At 45.9% G+C, this 12517-nt stretch overlaps 1 protein-coding gene across 2 annotated transcripts in view; it reads right to left on the reverse strand.

Annotated features, from left to right (window-relative positions):
• Positions 1 to 12517, reverse strand: part of ZDHHC2 (zDHHC palmitoyltransferase 2) — a 172902-nt gene that overhangs the window by 85443 nt on the left and 74942 nt on the right. The window lies entirely within an intron of this gene.

A 12517-nucleotide genomic window follows, 5' to 3' on the forward strand; every position in this document is an offset into this window, starting at 1 on the left:
GTGAGACAAGGTGGGGATCGCTGGAATCCTTCACGGGCAGCCACCGGGAACCATAGGCAGATTCCAAGATGGCGCCTGGACAGGAAGATACACTGCATGACAGGGCCCTGCCTGTAACGCACATGCCAACGATCTAACCCATCCCCTCTCCACGTTTGGTAAGTGAAACTGCTCCCCCTGCATCTCCCCGCTCCAGCTTCTCCCAGGATCAGGGGTCAGACTTCTCAGACTTTATTGGGGATAGAGACCTTAGTTAAGCAACATATCTGGTCCCTGCCAACTAAGGTGGACCTGGACCGTTTTGCTAGCAAAGGGGAGAGAGCGTTCAGGCAGGGTATAGAGCAACTCAAAACCGATACTACACAGCTGGGGGGCAGGATAGAGACCCTGAAACAGAAATTTGAAGAGGCCCTTCCTTTTATCTCCCTTTTAAAAGAAATATGTGTGGTACAGGATCTAGAAAAAATCAAGGCCCTGCTCTGTCAACTGGATGGTTTTGAAAATCGTAGCAGGCAGGCAAATATACGCATCCGAGGCCTACCTGAAGCCACAACGCCAAAAGACATTATCCCTACTCTGTGTGACATATTCCGTGCAATCCTGGAGCTACCTGCCTCCACCCCAATCGAGATTGACAGGGTTTACAGGGCACTGCGCTCTCCTTCAGAAGACCCAGAAAGCCCTATGGATGTCATATGCAAGCTACACAGTACAAGCTGTAAGATCGCATCATGCAACGGATACGTAAGAAGCCATACTTTGACTTTGATGGGGTTCACCTGTTCTTCTCTCAGGATATATCCCGACGCACCTTAATGCAACGCAGGGCATTACGCCTCCTACTGGCAGCCCTCCATTCTGCAGAATTGTAATGCAAGTGGGGATTTTCATTTAGCCTGCAGGTCTCTAAAAATGTCTGACAAGTCACCTTGAGAACCAAAGATGACCTTCCGCACTTCCTCTCCTTATTGGGCCAGGATCCAGTCAACTTTCCTGATTGGTGCTGCAACCAAGATATCCCAGTGCCACCTCTTCTGCTGACCCACCTTAATTACAGCTTTTTTATTGATCTCCTGACATCCTAGACTGGCTCACCTTTTGTGCCTAAGTGCCTAGTTTCAGTTTGTTGAGCCCTTATGTGGATTGTTCCTGGAGCCAGTCTGGGTAAGGGGGTTGTGGCGAGTACGTTACCGCATGATGGTGGGGACCCTATATATGCTATCCCAGTTTCATGGTTTTTACTGCCCTGTTTATTTTGCCACATTCTTTGGGTATGACTTACAACCTAAATTCCCACCACCTGTGTTTGATACTACGCTATTCAATAGGTGCGAGCGGATGGCTAGCTCCCACATGACCTTTGTACTGGTTTACGTTCACCACATAGGGCTCACCTATCGAGGTGAATATTCATGGAGGGGTGCGAGGCCTCTGTCTGACGGTCTCCCCCCTTTGGGAGGGGTTCCCAGACTGGACCTACAGTTGATTTCAATGACGGACCTGCTCCGGCTTGTCCGTAAATGTCTTTTATGTCTACCGTTTTGTTTCTTGCTGATTTACATGTTTGTTTCCCCCCTTTTACAGGATGTATTCTGAATGACACCCTCACACCAAGCAAGCTGGTATCGCCTTACCACCCACCCACCACATCTGTTTAATATAGCTACTTTTAAGGTTGTTTCTTACAAAACGTTCTGGGTCTCTGTTTTCCACATAAACGCAGTAAATTATTGTTAGAGCAGAAAAGGTTGGGTGCCCAGGTACTATTTTTACAAGAAGCCCATTTTACACATACCTTTGTGCTCAAACTACCCACCCATCTCTTCACTCACTGGTATCTCAGCTCTTGACTTATTGCTAAATCACTGGGAACAGCTAAAGCTATTCACAAGTCCTGTCCTTTGCAGCTCCTTGAGCACTATACCACTCTGCAAGGTAGATATGTTTTTGTAAAAGGAACTATTGCTGATCAGAAATACACATTCCCTTTGCTGTATACCCCGAATGTGAATCAACTCACATTCATTGATTCTGTACTCGACCACTTGGCATCTTTCAAGGAGGGCATTCTAGTGCTGTGGGGTGATTTTAATATCAGCCCATATCCTCTACTTGACACATAACATCACCAACCTACCCATTCCTATGCGTTTCTAAAACACTTCAAGAAAGCAATGCAGACCCGCCTACTTGTAGATAGCTTAAGGAAGTTACACACCAACGATAAGGTCGATAAGGTCCACAAGGTTTACACGCGGTTCGACCTCCTATTCGTGGACCATCATGCCTTGGAATTATTGCAAACCTCTACAAACGAGCCCATCACTATTTCCGACTATGCTCCAATCTCTGCTACATTCCTAACTTCACATGTAGCAAAGAGGGAATGGTCTTGGCAACTAAACGAAAACCTTCTTGATGATGCCAATGTGGTTGCTAAGGTAACTGAAACCCTTGCTCATTATTTTACGGAAAATACTTCTGGGGAAGTGAGTGAGGGGGCGGTATGGGAAGGACATAAGGCAGCGGTGAGGGTAGAGCTTTTTTCGCTAGGCACCAAACTCAAGCGGGAATGGCAAGCAGATTTTAACAGGGTATTGACCACTTTACAGCAGGCTGAACTTAGACATATGCGTCACGGGGCACCCGAAGATATTCAAACACTTACGAACCTTAGGGACCTCTTCCCCCATCTCTTGGACAGACGGGTCCGTAGGCAGCTACGTTTCATGTCTTATAAATACTATGAGCATGGCAACAAGTGTGGTAGGATGTTGGCCAGGGCTCTATGGAAGCATAGCGCCACGGCTTATGTACACAAGCCACGGCCCCCGACGGAGAATGCGTCATCAACACCTCTAGGATTGCCTCGTTGTTTCACGACTACTATGCGGATTTATATAACCTGGATTCCTCACTTTCCTCAGAGGCCCGGGCCTTAAAGCTGGAACACATTCGCGAATACTTAACATCTGTGGGACTGTCGTCTCTGATGGAGGAGCAACAGGCAACCCTAGAATCTCCCATTACCCAGATGGAGTTGGATGCTATAGTCAAATCATTGCCAAATGGTAATAGTCTTGGGTTGGCCCTGATGGCTACACCAAAGCCTATTACGCCACATTTTTACCATCTTTACTATCCCTGATGTGTAGGTACTTCAGTTCAACTCGATTGCAAATGGATTCCTTCAGAGGCTTTACTAGCCCACTTTATGGTACTCCCAAAAGATGGTAAGTCCATACTCTCCCTCAGAGTTACCGCCCTATCTCTCTGCTTAATGCAGACCTGAAAATATTTGAAAAAATCATTGCGAATAGGTTGAAGTATCTTCTTCCATCGGTGATCCACCCAGATCAGACACGCTTTATACACTGTAGAGAGGTTAGGGATAACTCCCTTAGGGCAATTCAGTTGATTTACTGGGCTCACACCCGTCAGACCTCTTTGTCCTACTGCATCCTGTCTTCTGATGTCAAAAAGGCGTTTGACCAGGTGAACTGGGCACACCTCACTGTGGTATTAAAACATCTAGGTTTAGGCCCGCATACGTTGATGTAGATTTCAGCCCTATATACATCTCCTAGTGCTCAGGTGCTTGTTAATTGAAGGCTCTCCCAACGATTCTCGATTAGGAACAGCACGAGTCAGGGATGTCTGCCTTCACCCCTTGTCTTCGCCTTGGTGGTGGAACTGTTCCTTTAGGGCCATCAGATCAAATCCAAATGTTAGAAGAGTGACTGTAGGCACAATGGAGCACAAGCTCTCGGCCTATGCGGATGATATCCTATTCCATCTCACGGACCCCCTGGTCTCAATGCCCAACCTGATGAAAGAATTGCAGCTCCTTGGCTCAGTATCTAATTTCAAAATTAACTTCACGAAGTCTGGGATACTACCCATTACTCTATCTTCCACCCTTGCTACTAATTCACAACAAGCCTTCCCATTCACCTGGGCGAAATCCTCTTTGAAATACTTACGTATCAGAATTACTGACCAAGCGGAGATGCTATAACACACAGAATTGAATTCCCCTGTTGAGCTCTATTTGCTGCGACTTACAAACCTGGAATAAGACTGCCTTCACCTGGATGGGTCACACCAATATCATTAGGATGAACATTCTCCCTAGGATCCTTTTCTTCCTACAGATGGTACCATTGTCCCTACTAAATAGCTTTTTTACCAAGCTCAAAAGGCTGTTTGCTCTCTTTGTCTGGTCGGGCAGGAAACCTTGAATTGCCATGTGGGTGTTACAACACCCTAAGCAGATAGGTGGTCTGGGCATACCTGACATTAAACAATACTATTGAGTGATGCTCCTTCAGAGAATTCAAAAACTGGCGGCATCATACCGCTACTAAGCTGTGGGTCCCTCTAGAAAAGTTCATAGCGGAGCGCAACTTGACGTATGCCCCGGGGAGTATAGAGGCTTATCAGAGGTGATGTCACCCTTGACGACCCATGCCCTGAGGACCTGGGACAGTAATAACCACCGTCTCTCCTTGGTATCTTCTGTATCACCACTGGCACCATTACCTATGATTCTCACCAGGAGAACACGTTGCCTTTTTTGGGCCATGGGCTTCAGATGGCAAGACCTGCTGTGGAAAGTTTCTGGAAGACGGGAGACTTCTTCCCCTACAGACTCTCAGGGAGCGATATGGGAGATTTCCCATGGACTTCTGGAGGCACAAACAGCTTCATCACTTCTTCTCGACTTACGGATGCTCGTTCTGGGCGGTAACTACACTTACCAATGTTTGAGCGCCTGTTCGTCTCAGATGAACCCATTCCTCACATGATCTCAGAGTTGTATGAATTGCTGATCCTAGCCTCGCCCACAGGCAAACCTACCTTTATCCGCTAGTGGGAACATGATCTGGAATGTGAGTTCTCAGAGGACCAACTAGCTCAAATGTATCGGCTGACCCACTCTAGTTCTGTAGACTTTAAGACACAGGAAAACAACTATAAGATCTTGACGCTTTGGTACCATGTTCCAGCTGCTCTGGCACGTATTTATTCCTCTGTCTCAGATCTCTGTTGACAGGGCTGTGATCAGTGTGGAATGCTATCGCATATATGGTGGGACTGCCCCAAGATCCAGGTTTTCTGGAAGTTTATTAAGACGCAGATAGCAGAAATCCTGGATATAGACATTCCTCTGTCTCCAGTCTATTTCCTCCTCCATGTGCCTATGATTCCGCTCAGCCACTACAAATGAAGCACCTTACCGCATTTCCTAAATGCTGCCAAATGATTTATACCAGCATACTGAAAGTGACCTCAGGTACCAGGCTGCGAGGAATAGACTGGGAAAGTAAATTAAATTATGGAGGCTGAGGAATGGATTTCTTTTTTTTACAAAGAGGAATGGATTGCTACCTGTAAGGGTACAATAGATAAACAATGTGCCACTTGGATGGCATGGCGTGGCAGTAACACACCAAGGCTACAGACTCATAAAGCCTCTATGTGGCCCTGCTGAAACTAGCGGACCCCAACTTTAAGTTGCCTAACTGACTTAGTATTTGATTTTCTGTTAGTATAAGAATATCTGCCAGTGTGAGTGGTCTCGTAGAATTTAGGATACATAATGCATCCATTAACCCCCCTCCCTCTCCTTTCTTCCCCCCTGTTTAGTCTTCTTACCACCCTATCCCACCTTCTTCTCCTGCTCCTGTTTGTCCTCTTCCCCCCTTCTTTTTCTTCACATATATATTCTTTTGGTTATTCAATATTTCTACTGCCCTTGGGAGAGTTTTGTGGCTGGGGTCCTTTGATTCCACTGATCTGAGAAATCCAGCGGTGTCGTCCTGGTGATCCGAGTGGCCTGTGTAGTGGGTGCCAGCACACACCCCCGCGTATGGTGTTCCTGCCATGCAGCCCATTACTTACCTCCCAGATCTTATGGGGTTCGGCTTGGCCTCCTCTCTCTGCAGGGAGGCATCCAAACCATATGATTATCCTGGATGTTGGTGGTCTGAACTCCCCTAGAGTGGGTTCCACAATATCCTAGGGTAAATAAGCTTTGACCTCTTTCTTGACGTTATGCTATGTTAGGTCATACTTGTCTATATTGTATATTCACACATATGTGGAACTGTTGTTTGTTGCTACATGCATTTGAAATATGCTTTGGCTTACGAGACATGATGTCCATGTCTGCTATACCTACAGTTTTTCTGTTTTATTTTTCATGTTTAAAATCAAATAAAGATTACATTAAAAAAAAATATATAAATATATATATTAATACCCCTTGAAATTTTCCACATTTTGTCATGTTACAACCTAAAACGTAAATGTATTTTACTGGGATTTTATCTGATAGACCAACACAAAGTGGCACATAATTGTGAAGTGGAAGGAAAATTATAATTTGTTTTACAAATAAATATCTGAAAAGTGTGGCATGCATTTGTATTCAGCCTCCTGAGTCAATACTTTGTAAATGAAAGCAATTACAGCTGCAAGTCTTTTTGGGTACGCCTCTACCAGCTTTGCACATCTAGAGAGTAACATTTTAGCCTATTCTACTTTGTAAAATAGCTCAAGCTCTGTCAGATTGGATGGAGAGCATCTGTGGACAGCAATTTTTTAAGTCTTGCCACAGATTCTCAATTGGATTTAGGTCTGGACTTTGACTGGGCCATTCTAACACATGAATATTCTTTAATCTAAACCATTCCATTGTAGCTCTGGCTGTATGTTTAGGGTAGTTGTCCTACTGGAAGGTGAACCTCTGCCCCAGTCTCAAGTCTTTTGCAAACTCTAACTCCATCTTCCCATCAACTCTGACCAGCTTCCCTGTTCCTGCTGAAGAAAAGCATCCCCACAACATGATGCTGCCATCACCATTTTTTATGGTGGAGATGGTGTGTTCAGGGTGATGTGCAGTGTTAGTTTTCCACCACACATTGCGTTTTGCTTTTAGGTCAAAAAGTTCAATTTTGGTCTGAACTGACGAGAGCACCTCGGATGATGGATTGAACGGTGCTCCGTGAGACGTTAAAGTTTGGGATATTTTTTTATAACCTAACCCTGCTTTAACCTCCTGACATCCGCGCTACAGCCTATATACGGCTGCAGCGCGGACTTGAATTTTCGGGAGGCCGTCTTTATACGGCCTCCCTCTAACACGCCCCCCGCGCGCTCCCGCGAGTGCGCATCGGGGGGAAACTGTGTTGGCCGTGTCCCTTGGACACAGCCAATCACAGATCGTGACGAATGGCCAATCACAGCGGCCATTCGTCACGATCGAGGCATCCAATGACAGATGATCTCATATGTAAACATATGAGATCATCTCTCATTGCCTCGTAGGAACAGTCTCCCCGCGCGCTCCCGCGAGCGCGCACCGGGGATAATCTGTGTTGGCCGTGTCCCTTGGACACAGCCAATCACAGATCGTGACGAATGGCCAATCACAGCGGCCATTCGTCACTCAATCTAGACATCCAATGAGAGATGATCTCAAATGTAAACATATGAGATCATCTCTCATTGCCAGCTCTCCCTCCTCACACACAGACTGCAGTGTGAGGAGAGGAGAGATCCGTGAGTGTAAAATTGCAAATCATCTAAGTTGCCCACAGTGCACAGAGTGCCCAGTGTCCACCAGTGTGCCCATCAGTGCCCATCTGTGCCCACAGAGCAGTGTGCCCAGTGCCCACCAGTGTGCCCAGTGCCCACCAGTGCCCACCAGTGTGCCCACCAGTGTGCCCACCAGTGCTCATCAGTGCCCGCCCAGTGCTCATCAGTGCCCGCCCAGTGCTCATCAGTGTGCCCACAGCGCTCATCAGTGTGCCCACAGTGCGCATCAGTGTGCCCACAGTGCCCATCAGTGTGCCCACAGTGCATATCAGTGTGCTCATCAGTGTGCTCATCAGTGCTCATCAGTGTGCCCATCACAGTGCCCATCAGTGTGCCAGTGTCACAGTGCCCATCAGTGTCACCGTGCCCATCAGTCTCACAGTGCCCATCAGTGTCACCGTGCCCATCAGTATCACCAACGATGGCAAAAAAAATTTTCTCAGCCGAGGAGGCCTTCAATATCATCAGTGGGGACATGGAGCTTTCTGCTTCGGAATCTTCTTCGGAGTCAGAGTCTGACTCCGAAGTAAATTACGAGCCGGTCATTAGCAGCGGGACGCAGACCGACTCTGACGAGGAAGAATACTGCCCGCCTGCCAAACGAAGGCGTTCTGGTGAGGAGGAGGCAGTGCCATCCACCAGCTCCGCAGTGCCATCCACCAGCTCCGCAGTGCCATCCACCAGCACCACAGTGCCTCAGCAAGAAAGGCCAAGCTCAAGTGGGGTGTCACCTCGCCCCCAAAGGGTTAGGACCAACGCCAGCCTTCCCTATGCCCTTCAGAACCCCCTGTGGCTTCCTCGCAACTCAGGAGAAGCTATCATCCCCCCTTTCACTGCCCAGCCAGGAGTCCAGGTCAACACGAAGAACTTTGCCCCAATAGACTTCTTCGGGTTAATTTTTACGGGGGACCTGCTGACGTCAATTGTGGCCCAGTGCAACCTGTATGCACAACAATTTATCCAGAGTAACCCCACATCATTTTATTCCCGTCCCTTTGAGTGGAGAGACCTAAAGGTGGAGGAGTTCAAGATCTTTTTAGGCCTCACCTTCAACATGGGACTCAATAAAAAAAATGAACTGCAAGCATATTGGTCAACCAAACCCATCTACCATATGCCCATCTACTCTGCAGTAATGCCCAGGGCCAGGTATTTGATGATCATGAGGTTCCTCCATTTTAACGACAATACCCAGTGCCCTCCCCGAAATTCCCCAGCATTTGACAAGCTATTCAAAATTCGGCCACTTCTAAATCATTTTTCGGAAATATTCCCTCAAGTATTTACCCCAGACCAACATGTATGTGTGGATGAGTCCCTGGTTAAATTTACCGGCAGGCTGGGCATCAAACAATTCATTCCCAGCAAAAGGGCCCGCTATGGGGTGAAGGTGTACAAGTTATGTGACCGAGCCACAGGGTACACATATGCCTTCAGGGTGTACGAAGGGAAAGACACCCAGCTGCATCCCCCTGAATGTCCGGACTACTTGGGATCAAGCGGGAAAGTAGTTTGGGACCTCATTTACCCTCTCCTGGAAAAAGGCTACCACCTTTATGTAGACAATTTCTACACCAGTTTGCCCCTGTTCCGAAACCTTCACAGAAAGAAGACTCCTGCATGTGGCACGGTCCGAAAAAACCGGAAAGGCTTTCCTCAAAGGCTAGTAAACACCAAGCTGAGAAGAGGGCTGACGGCGAGTCTGAGAAATGAGGAAGTTCTGGCTGTGAAGTGGAGGGACAGAAGAGACGTGTACATGTTGTCTTCAATCCACAATGACAACTATGTGGAATCCCGAAGAAGGAATGGCCCAATCCGAAAGCCAACATGTGTAAATGAGTACAACTTATTCATGGGGGGAGTGGATTTCAATGACCAAATGATGGAACCCTATCTACCCACAAGACGTACATATCATTGGTACAAAAAAGTAGCAATTTATATTTTTCATTTGGCCACATACAATTCATACATTTTATACCGCAAGTCCTCGGAAAGCCCCCAAACCTTCCTTTATTACCTGGAGGAAATCTTCACTGCCCTTATATTTCCAAACGACCCACCAGAAAACATTCGATCCGACGTAATCAGTAGACTGTCTGAACGCCATTTTCCCAGTAAAATCCCTCCCACACAAACAAACCAAAAACGGCAGAAAAAATGTAGGGTGTGTACCAAGGCAGGAATTAGAAAAGACACCCGCTATTATTGTTCCCAGTGTCCTTCCCAACCAGGCCTCTGTGTAGAAGACTGTTTCCGCCGTTACCATACTTGTCTAAATTATTAGTATGGTAAACGTAGTCCTCCGCCTTCACCCCTTATGCCACTGTATGCTCCTGAAATGACCCTGGACTGTTATTCAATGACGCCTTTGCCTGCTGATTTTGTACCTATGTCTGCCTGCTCGGGAACTGACCCTGGCCTGTTTTTTGACCATGCTTCTGCCTGCTGATTCAGTTCATACCTCTGCCTGATCTGGAACTGACCCTGGACTGTTATTTGACCACGCCTTTGCCTGCCGATTTTGTACCTACCTCTGCCTGCTCTGGAACTGACCCTGGACTGTTTGACCACGATTTTTGCCTGCCTCTGGAAGTAGTGGGATTCATACCACAGGGGTCTCGCATATGTGAGGGGACCAGAATTGTTTTTCTGGATGAAGAAAACAATTTTTTTTGTTTTTCTTCTTCTCAGATTAGGGTCTGGATCCCGGAGGCTTCAAAGCGATTTGGGTGGGAGAGGCCTCTACCCCTGTCCCCATTCTATCCCGACAAAGGCCCTACTTCTGCCTGCAGGTCTTACTACCATCATGCCTCTGCCTGCCGCATGAACTGACCACACCAGCACTGCTCACATTATCTCGGCCTGCACTGACAATGGACTGGTATTCTTGCATGGAGAATTGCATGCACTGTTGCTGACCATGTCCCTGCCTGCTGCCTGGACTCAACTCCTGTGGACAACTGCACTTCTAAAACTAGAGGTAAGCTTTTGTTTACCCTTTGCTCAGCAGAATGTATTTTGGGGTGTAATTCATGGTAATTCATGGTATGTGCATGCTATGTGTCCCTAGAACAGTGTTTCTCAACTCCGGTCCTCAGGGCACACTAACAGGCCATATTTTTAAGTATTACCTTGGGGAGATGCAGACTAGAATACTGCAATCACTGAGCAGCAAATGATTTCACCTGTGATGTATTTCAGTTTTCTTGCAAACCTGGCCTGTTAGTGTGCCCTGAGGACCGGAGTTGAGAAACACTGCCCTAGAACACCTGATGGTGTTCTTTGCATGTTGGGCCTCTGTATGTGACCTGACTGCGTAAAAGTCTCACACATGTGGTATCGCCATACTCAGGAGGAGTAGCAGAATGTATTTTGGGGTGTCATTTTTGCTATGTACATGCTATGTGTTGGAAATATCTTAAAATAAATTGACAACTGTGTAAAAAAAATGCGTTTTCATTTTTTTTCCACATTTTCCGAAAGATTCTGGAAAAAAATGACATGTTCAAAAGACTCATTATGCCTCATAGATTATACGTTGGGGTGTTTGCTTTCCAAAATGGGGTCATTTAGTGGGCTTTTTCATTGTGCTGGTGCTCCAGGGCCTTCAAAAGTGTAATAGGTGGTTGAGAAATGAAAAGTGTATTTTATGCTCCGAGAACGCCAGAAGGTGCTACTTCAATGTTGGACCTCTGTATGTGGCCTGGCTATAAAAAAGTCTCACACATGTGGTATCGCCATACTCAGGAGGAGTAGCAGAATGTATTTTGGGGTGTAATTTTTGCTATGTACATGCTATGTGTTGGAAATATCTTATAAATGGACAACTTTGTGTAAAAAAAATGCGTTTTCATTTTTTTTCCACATTTTCCGAAAGATTCTGGAAAAAAATGACATGTTCAAAAGACTCATTATGCCTCATAGATTATACGTTGGGGTGTTTGCTTTCCAAAATGGGGTCATTTAGTGGGCTTTTTCATTGTGCTCCAGGGCCTTCAAAAGTGTAATAGGTGGTTGAGAAATGAAAAGGGTATTTTATGCTCCGAGAACGCCTGGAGGTGCTACTTCAATGTTGGACTTCTGTATGTGGCCTGGCTATAAAAACGTCTCACACATGTGGTATCGCCATACTCAGGAGGAGTAGCAGAATGTATTTTGGGGTGTCATTTTTGCTATGTACATGCTATGTGTTGGAAATATCTTATAAATTGACAACTTTGTGTAAAAAAAAATGCGTTTTCATTTTTTTTCCACATTTTCCGAAAGATTCTGGAAAAAAATGACATGTTCAAAAGACTCATTATGCCTCATAGATTATACGTTGGGGTGTTTGCTTTCCAAAATGGGGTCATTTAGTGGGCTTTTCCATTGTGCTGGTGCTCCAGGGCCTTCAAAAGTGTAATAGGTGGTTGAGAAAAGAAAAGTGTATTTTATGCTCCGAGAACGCCTGGAGGTGCTACTTCAATGTTGGACCTCTGTATGTGGCCTGGCTGTAAAAAAGTCTCACACATGTGATATCGCCATACTCAGGAGGAGTAGCAGAATGTATTTTGGTGTGTAGTTGTAAGTATGCATATGCCATGTGAGAGAAATAACCTGTTGAATATGACAATTTTGTAAAAAAAAAAAAAAAAAAATTTTATTTTGCAAAGAATTGTGGGAAAAAATGACAACTTAAAAAAACTCACCATGCCTCTTATTAAATACCTTGGAATGTCTACTTTCCAAAAAGGGGTCATTTGGGGGTCATTTGTACTTTCCTGGCTTGTTAGGGTCTCAAGAAGTGAGATAGGCTGTCAGTACATTAGGTGTGATCAATTTTCAATGATTAGCATAATAGCTTGTAGACTCTCTAACTTTCACGCAGACCAAATAATATACACTTATTTGGGTTATTTTTACCAAAGATATG

The sequence above is a fragment of the Pelophylax lessonae genome (assembly GCF_965119305.1).
Source record: "Pelophylax lessonae genome assembly, chromosome: 1".
Lineage (NCBI taxonomy): Eukaryota > Metazoa > Chordata > Amphibia > Anura > Ranidae > Pelophylax > Pelophylax lessonae.